Source organism: Trichosurus vulpecula, chromosome 2 (genome assembly GCF_011100635.1).
Source record: "Trichosurus vulpecula isolate mTriVul1 chromosome 2, mTriVul1.pri, whole genome shotgun sequence".
Classification (NCBI taxonomy): Eukaryota; Metazoa; Chordata; class Mammalia; order Diprotodontia; family Phalangeridae; genus Trichosurus; species Trichosurus vulpecula.
This window is the reverse complement of record NC_050574.1, coordinates 242,802,226-242,812,235: the sequence shown is the minus strand read 5'-3', so window position 1 is coordinate 242,812,235 and position 10,010 is coordinate 242,802,226.

Below are 10,010 nucleotides of genomic sequence, written 5' to 3'. Positions count from 1 at the left end.
TGGTGAAAGGGCTCCAAAAAGCCAATGAGGAGAAAAATGCCTTGAAAGGCAGAATTAGCTAAATGGAAAAGGAGGTCCAAAAGACCACCGAAGAAAATACCACCTTAAAAATTAGATTGGAGCAAGTGGAAGCTAGTGACTGTATGAGAAATCAAGATATTATAAAACAGAACCAAAGAAATGAAAAAGTGGAAGACAATGTGAAATATCGCATTGGAAAAACCACTGACCTGGAAAATAGATCCAGAAGAGATAATTTAAAAATTACAAGACTACCTGAAAGTCATGATCAAAAAAAAAGAGCCTAGATATCATCTTTCAAGAAATTATCAAGGGGAACTGCCCTGATATTCTAGAGCCAGAGGATAAAATAGAAATTGAAAGAATCCACATATCATCTCCTCAAAAAGATCCCAAAAAGGAAACTCTTAGGAATATTGTTGCCAAATTCCAGAGCTCCCAGATCAAGGAGAGCATACTGCAAGCAGCCAGAAAGAAACATTTTGAGTATTGTGGAAAAATAATGAGGATAACACATGATGTAGCAGCTTCTACATTAAAGGATGAAAGGGCTTAGAATATGAAATTCCGGAGATCAATGGAGCTAGAATTAAAACCAAGAATCACCTACCCAGCAAACTGAGTATCATGCTCCAAGACAAAATATGGATTTTCAATAAAATATAGGACTTTAAAGCTTTCTCAGTGAAAAGACCAGAGCCGATTAGAAAATCTGACTTTCAAACACAAGAATCAAGAGGAGCATGAAAAGGTAAACAAGAAAGAGAAATCATAAGGGACTTACAAAAGTTGAACAGTTTTGTTTACATTCCTACATGGAAAGATGATGTGTATGATTCATGAGACCTCAGTATTACAGTAGTTGAAAGGAATATGCATATATATGTGTGTATGTATATATATTTATATATATATACATATGTGTGTGTTTGTGCATATATATACATATATATATGTACATATATATATATACATATATATACATATATATATACATATATACATACATATATATATGTACATATATATATATACAGAGGGCTCAGGGTGAGTTCAATATGAAGGGATGATATTAAGGGATAAGAGAGGAATATATTGAGAGAGGGAGAAAGGGTGAGATAGAATGGGGTAAATTATCTCGCATAAAAGTGGCAAGAAAAAGCAGTTCTGTAGGAAGCGAAGAGGGGGCAGGTGAGGAGGAATGAGTAAATCTTGCTCTCATCAGACTTGACCTGAGGAGGGAATACCATACACTCTCAACTGTGTGTCTTACCCCACAGGAAAGAAGGAGGAAGAAGATAAAAAGGGGGGGGGCAATAGAAAGGAGGGCAGATGGGGGAGGAGGTAATCAAAAACAAACACTTCAAAAAGGGACAGGGTCAAAGGAGAAAATTCAATAAAGGGGGATAGGTTAGGAAGGAGCAAAACATAGTTAGTCTTTCACAACATGAGTATTGTGGAAGGGTTTTACATAATGATACACACGTGGCCTATGTTGAATTGCTTGCCTTCTTAGGGAGGGTGAGTGGGGAGGGAAGAGGGGAGAGAATTTGGAACTCAAAGTTTTAAAAACAGACGTTCACAAACAAACAAAAAAAAGGTTTTTGCATGCAACTAGGAAATAAGATACACAGGCAATGGGGCGTAGAAATTTATCTTGCCCTACAAGAAAAGAAGGGAAAAGGGGATGGAAGGGGAGTGTGGGGACAGAAGGGAGGGCTGACTGGGGAATGGAGCAACCAGAATATACGCCGTCTTGGAGGGGGGCGGTAGAAATGGGGAGAAAATTCGTAATTCAAACTCTTGTGAAAATCAATGCTGAAAACTAAATACATTAAATAAATTAAATAAAAAAAAGAAAAAAAAAACTCCAGATTTAGGAAAAGGAGATAGGAGTTTTGCTGCAGCAATCTGAAGGCAGAAGTGATTTCTTTAGTTAAATCTGATCTTCTCTGCTTCATTCTTCTAGAATTGACCTATCCTCTCTTTTGCTTTCTGTTATTTGTACCTCTTCTAGGAATCTAACACATTCTGTTTTCTCTTTATTTATATACAAGTCCTATTTCCACAAGTAGAATGTCACTTGAGAATAGAGATCACTGGGGATTCATTTTTTTTTTTCATTTAAATCACCAAGCCTGAATAATTACCACTGGTTAAGAGCATGGTATAAGGTAACAGGAATTCAAAGATAAAAATAAAGCCATTTACTTCCTTACAGGACTTTGGTCATTCAACACATAGGTGTAAAGGTAGGATGAATAGTTCCTAGCAAAGGGCCACCTGGAGCCATCTATTAGTAAAGCAGTGAGTTAGGATATATTTACAACCATTCATTAAATTGTTATTCTGTTTATTACTCAGAATTTCTGCATTTGTGTGTGGATATCAAGGACTTTAAGAATCAATTCTGCATCTTTTCTAGATATTTTCTTCTAATAATGACTAGGTACATCTACAACTATTTTTTCCTGGCTTAGCAACTATATGTGGCTAGTCTTTTTCCTCCCTTTTCATTATTCATTTAAATTTCTCATAGATAGCTCTCCATACAAATATGTCCTTTCCAGCCCTTGTCAGATACATTCCATCCCTACCTATCCTATTGTTTCTTAATGACTCAAACTATGATCCCGATCTGTTTTCTAACACCATCTTAATCAGGCTGCTCACTTACCTTATCTTTACTTTTCTTCTACAATCAATCAACATAAATGATGGAAACACCAGCAATTCAGTAGAAGTAGCCAACTGCAAATGGTGATCTTATTGAGGCAAATGTAGCCAAGTGAGGAATCCTTTCCTCTAAGGTTTAAAGCATGGGGCTCCAACTGAAAGCTGCAGAAGTTACATCCCATAAATTCTATACCTGCTCCTACACTGTCTACCTTTTACATTTACTTACATAAAATGTACTACAGGAAGAAAGCTCAGGGCCAAAAAACAAAGCTTCACTATCCCAGCTGGGAGACTGAGGCACTGTGGCATGCTTTGGGGGCACTGCAATAACCTGTATTCAAGCTAATACTGAATCCTGTATACTTTCTGTGGCCAGACTTCTCTGGCCATCACATCAAAATGAGACCTGGTTTCCATCAGGGGTTGCACCCCACTAGCCTTGACTTTGGGGAGGGAGAGTGCCTGACTTTCGTTGTGGGAGATCTGGGGTAAGGCTTCTGGACCAGTCACGCCTTGGGGCTGGAGGATCACCTTCAGCTGGATGTCCAGCTCCAACATGCCAGCCTTTGTCTCAAGCATCTCCACCTCCGCCTTGGCTTCAATGACCAGGCCCAGGGGATGCTCACCCGGCCGGGTGTTCTGCTCGTTTTCCACTCCATGCAATACCTGATCCTGGACAGTCACTCATCCTATGCTCAGGACAGTTAATGGGCGCCACGGAGAAGGCTGGGGTGAAGGGCACGAAGAGCGCCTTGAGCATCAGGAGGAACTCGAAGATGCAGAGGAAGGTGGACCGGAAGAGGGGAGTAGATCAGCCACATGTTGAAGAAGAGCACGTGGAAGAGCCGGTTGCGCATGGCTAGGAGCGGGTCCTGCTAGATGTTGAGGAGGACATTTTGCCGGGGGCTGCGTGCAGTCTCTCGGGGCTCCTCGCCTATGATCCTGCTGCCACCAGCAGGGTTCTTGGTCCCAGTGGAGGGCAGAGAAGGCTGTTTGTGGTGCATCTTACACCAGGGAGGGGTCGTGCCCTGCTGGCTCAGCAGTAATACCGCCCCTCTCAGCTAGAGACCATGGTCTCCTTCCTCTTCTTCCTCCCCTCCTCCTCGCCAGCGAAGGCAAGGCCTGCTCCTTCCTTTATTCCTAAGGGGATTCCCTTAGCTACCCTTCAAGGCTCCCTTGTTGCCTTTATTCTCGAAGGGGACCATGATATCAGGGAGAGGATGCAATGACTTGCAAGTGAATTGGATTTAAATGAGGCGGGACTGTATAAAGTCACTGACCTCACTTTCTCCTCCAGAGCCATCCGGGTCCAGTGACAAGATATAGATTAGGACAACTGGAAATGGCCCCAATGCAGTTTTAACTGACACCCAAGCATGCATCAGCATTGTAGTTTTTGGTGGTGCCATCAAAGGGGTGGACACTGGTGATCTCCTAATATAGTATAAAAACTTTAGTCACCAGCCTTTATTAGCAGACTTAAGAAGCAAGTACTGACATGGTTGAGAAGACTTACATTAAATGTAAATGTGAAGAAAAATAGATAACTCATTATTTGAGTTTTATTTTCCATTTTAAAATTCATATTACAAATTATATACAAATATATTAGAGAATAATGATGTGCTTGTGGTATTAAAAAATGTGATAGCAATATGTAAACACTATCAATAGAGCTATGCTTTAGTTTTTCAAGTTACAACCATATTTGCCCTGTAGATCCAGCACAGAATTCAGGCTGAAAAGAGATTTCCTGTGGCTAATGTGCTCCTCTACATGCTCTTGTTTGCCTAATACCATCATGATTGCATCTGTCCTCAGTGCCCACCCTCAGCCTCTTGATAAAATGCCACCTGGGGTGCATCCAGAAATGTGTGGATGTGCCTGCGCCAGGTCAGCCCCAGCAGTCCCAGGTCCTTGGCAGAAGCTAAGGCTTCTGGTCTAGGACTGACTCACTCAAAGTAAGTATGTGTTAATAATGTAAATTGAATTTGAACGTGTGTGCATAATTTTTTTTTCTAGAGAGCCCAGGTGATAAATATTTACAGCCACACCCTTATATTACACTGTAACATTGTTTAAACTCAGCAGGAGTGTAGAAGGCTCTAAGAGTAAAGTCTTCAACAAACTGTAAGATAAATAATAATAATAATGACAACAAAAGCAATAGCTGTTATTTATATAGTGCTTTAAGGTTTGCAGAATATTTTTTGCAATGTATCTGTTATATCACTTAACACCCTAAACATCCTTGCCTTTAAGCTTTGCAGTGCTCATAATACATATTATCTCATTTGATCCTCACAACAGTCCTGGGAGGTAGGTGCCATTTTACAGACTGAGGCAGATATTTTAAGTAATTTGCCCAGGGTCACACAGTTTAGAAGTGTCTGAAAAAAGATAAGAATTGAGGTCTTCATAAGTACACGTACATCTCCTGTGCTACCTAACTGCCTTAGCTAACTTCCCTGGGTGTGAGTTGTCCTTATGTATAAAATGAAATGTGTCAGACTAGTTCAGGATTTCTTCACCTGAGCTCTTTGTTTTACTTAAATCTGCATTTTTGCTAACTCCATTTCGGTATAAATGGTTTCCTGTATAATCCTGTATTTTATGCCTTTTAAAATATTATTATGGGAAGGGGGTCCATAGGCTTCACCAGACTTCCCTAAGTCTTCAACCCAAGTGATGACTTCACCCCCAAAAGGGTCTATCATGAAAGGTTAAGAACCCCCTGACTTGATGGTCTCTCGGTTCCCTTCCCACCAAACAACCAATCAATTAACAAAGTATTTACTAAGTACCTATTATTCAGTAGGCTCTGTGGATACAAGTATGAAGGATGAAACTCTTCTTTCTGGTAAGAAGCTTAAGTTCCTGCATTTTAGCTCATAAATTTATGATCTAGAGATGCTAGGGACCTTACAGCTTATTTAATCATAAGTCATAGGAGCATAAATCAAGAGTTGGAAGGGATCTCAGAGACCATCTAGGTCAAGCTCTTTATTTTACGGATATGGAAACACTGGATGAGAGAGGTTAAGTGACCTGCCTAAAGTTAGAAAGGTTGTAATGTGGCAGAACCAGTATACAAACTCTGGTCCTATGATTCCACAGTCTGTAATGCAACTTATATGAGATAATATTTCTCAGCCTTAAAAATAAGGCATTCTTGACTTCTTTACCATGTCAGTTGTGCTTTCAGGAACCAAAAAACATGTATATTCTCTGGGCCAGGTCACAAATATTTAAGTCATTCAGAGACTTAAGAGAAAAAAAAAATCACCCAACTGTAAAATCAGGGCTTGTACAGCCATGGAATACATGGAATAGGAAGGATCAGAACTGGGATGGCATTACAGCTAAAGGGGAAGAGTATGGGAAGTAATACAGGGCCAGGCACGCAGAGAGTCAAATTGGGAAGGAGGTGAGGCAATAGGGCTTCAGAATATAGAATATCAGATTTAGCAAGACCACTTTCAATCAGAATCAAATTCTTATTCCGGAGCAGAGACTGTATACTATATTGCCTGCTAGGTGCAGGCACAAAAGAGTTTTTGCATTTAGCTCAAAGGATGTCAGAAACTTGCAGAGAGTACCTGTTCTTTTAGCTTTCTACAAGGGCAAAGATACTGCAATTACCTTATAGTGAATATATTAAATGAAGAAATCCCAAACTTTTGTGGAGAGGAGCCACATGAAATTTCCCTAAAGCCTTGAGATCACTCCAATGTATTTAGGTGCTGACAAACAAATGAGAATGGAGTAGAGGAGGGAGAGTTGGAGGCGAGCAAGGTAGGGTGCTGAAAATTACTCTCCCTTAAAACCACCTTTCTCACAAAAGAAACCTAAATCAATACATATGACTTCAAGAAGAACAATGCAACCCAAACCCTGGGCATAGGTGACTGTGTGGGACAATAATTCCCCCCAAATTAAACAACAGTCAAAGGTCTCTCAAGGTAAAGACAGAGGCTTTATTTGCAAGTCTCAGGCAAGAACTGGGCATCACCTACTCCAGGGTGAATGGGGTAGGGAGGCCAGTTATAGAGAGCAGACAGACAGTTTATATACCCCTTAAAGGCCCCCCCCAAACTTACAAAACAATGCTAAGAAGCCCCAAAACCCCCTGGACCTCCATCCCTGTCCGTGGAGGTAGTTGGCCTCACACTCTTGAAACAAGGAAAGATTCTTAATCTAACACCTTAACCTCAAACTAACAGACAGCAGCTACAGGCATTCTCACCCTTCGTGTATGCAGGATGTGGATATATATGGTGTATGTGCAAGTTTAAGAGGGGGTGGGGGGGCTTAATTTTTAAACTTAAAGATATAGGTCAAGCATTATGGAAGCTAAAATATTAAGTATCCTTTTCCTTAAATGAGAGACTTTCATCCATTCCACTCATGACCATCATTACAGGCTGAACATTTTAAAAGAAGACCTTCAAATATTTAAAGCATAATAAGTATGCATTTAATAGTAAGAATCATAATTAAAAATACAAACTAATTGGGGTTTTAATATTAGTATTATTATAAGGGATATGAGTAAAAAATGAACTGGTCTGAATTGAATAGGGGTTTGAAAATCAGCAGTGCTTCGCATATTTTCAGGAAAGAAGTTTCTATTAACCTTCAGTTAGAGTGGGATGTTGGACCATACTACAAATTCTATTGTATTCTATGTTCCAGACATACCCACAGACCTCTCCATCTGTCAAATATCATGCTCTTTGGTTTGGAACATATTTCTTGGTTTGGAGCATTATGTTTGAACAGATGGAGCAGTCTGTATGTAGATAAAATTAACAATGCATTTCCATACATATTAGTTCATTCTAGTTTTCATAATGCTTCTCCCTATAGTATTTACAACTGGAAATGCATGGGAGAGGGACATAATGTGCGTATATGTTGTATGCATTTATGGATAAAGAAGAACTGAGCTAGAATTGTGATCAGTGTTCAAGGTTTTGAAGAATGACCTAAAACACTGACTTTCTATCTTTTAAGCAGGCTCAAAATATCAAACACTGTGTACATTAGAGGATTACAGGATTCTGAAAAATTACATGCTTTTAGATCCCTTGCTTCCTTCCATCTCTAAAATGCTGTGAGCTTGTGAACAACTAGAATGTCATTCTCAAAATTAACTATTATAATTTTCTGTAGAATAGTGAAAGTAGTTCAGATTTTAATGGGAGAAAAGAGATGAGAAAAAAAGGTTTTCAAAGTAAGAAAAGGATATAGGAAACTCCTATATAAACTTTAAAAATAATTAAGTGTGGGGTATGAAAAAGCACTGTATCTAGAATCAGAAGGAACTAGGGTTTCAGTTTGCTGCTGTGAACTTTGTAAAGTCATTTAGTATCACTGAGCTTGTCTGATCATCTGCAAAATGGGGATAATATTTACTTTTCTTGCTTCTCCAATTTTTTTTGTCCAAATTAGAGTTAATATATGAGAAAGTATTTTATTAAAATATAAAGTAAAATATAGAATATATTTAAATAAAATGCATAATATATTATTATCTTCATCACTTCCCTATCATCATTATAGCAATAGCAAAAAGTCAGTCATATTGTTAATATAGTCGGTTGATATCAATCTAAATATATAGAGATATAGAGATGTGTTTGTGCTAGCAGTGATTGGCAATCATAGGTGGAAGTGACCTTAGAGATCATCTACCCCAATCCCCTCATTTTTCAGAAGAGGAAACTTAAAACCCAGAGTGATTGAGTAACTGGCCTAAGGTCACACAGGTAGCAAAATTACTAAGGATGATAACACATGGATTCTGAAGTCAAGTAGTCACTCAGTAAACATTTATTTACTACCTACCATGCAGTACAGTGCCAGGGATACAAAAAAGGCAAAAGACATCCCTGATCTCTAGGAAATCACAGTCTAATGGGTGAAGAGCAAGGATTAAAACCCTGGTCCTCCAAATCCTGCTCTACTTCCACTCATACCGTGCTGGCAGATGATCAGCCGCAGTAAATTGGAACAGAATCATACTTGGGGTGTGTCATTCAGTTCAGGTCTTCCATGGGTTATTCTCACCATCCCCACCATAAATGAGAGTAAAGCAATATCTGAGAGTGAGATTTCCTGCAGGGACTCCAAAACACTAGCCTTTATAAATTGCACTTGGAATTTTGAAATGGATTTACTTTTCAAATGTTTGTTCTGTTCTCAAAAGTTCTTTGAGCTGAGCAGTTCCCCTCCCACCTTGCTAATGGACCACTTGAGCCTTCTTTTCCAAATTTCTAGTCACTTGTTCTCAACTGTACTCTACTAAAGTGATATACTTCATCCCATCCCTTTATTGTTCATCAGAATCCTCATGATTGCTGGCTTTTACATAAAATTTAATGTTTACCATTTTTTAACATATGTGATCTCACTTGAGCCTCACAACAACTTGGCGAGGTAGGTAATACAGGCATTATTCTCCTCATGAGGAGACTTAAATTCAAAGAAATTAAGAGACTTTTCCTTGTTCACACAGTTAAATCAAGGTAAAGAGACTGAATTTGAATTCCAGGCTTCCAGCTTTCAAGCATGTAACTATCCATTATGTTATGCTGCATATTCTAATAAATGCTTTACCTCTAAAGGTCTGATGTTTTCCCTGACCTTCTTAAGACCAATGATCTTCCTCACTTCCACCACACATTACCATGGTTATGCTTTATATCTCACGAGCTCTTGGAATTATATGACTTGCAAGCTGACTGAAATTTCATCCTCAATTTCAATTAAATCTCATATCCTGCAAATTCTGCTCCTTCAAGATCACTAAGCCTGTTCTTTAGCTTTAAAATCACTTGCCTAAAATCAAACCCATTTCTCTTCCATCCTGAAAAAATCATCACTTAGTCCATCTATCTGCATTGGCTATTGTCTAATAACACTGCTCCCTTTTAGGGCTAATCCCTTGAGAAGTCAGTTTTGCAACAAATGCCTCCATTTATTTTTCTATGACTTCCTTCACTTTTAGCAGTCTCATTTCTCATGTCTTCATTTAACTGAAACTGCTTTTTTCCAAAATTACTAATTACTAACCTCAAGGCCTTTTTTCCATCTTTATCTATCTTGATTTCTCTGTAGCCTTTGACACTGTTGATCAACCTATTCTGGATACTATCTTCTGTCTAAGTATTGGTGACAATGCTCTCTCCTGATATTGCGCCAACTTGTCTAAACCATTCCTTCTCATTCTCCTTTGCTGGATCTTTTTTTTTCTTTTTTTGTATACATAGTACTTAGCATAGCACTTGGCAGGTTGTGTTAATATG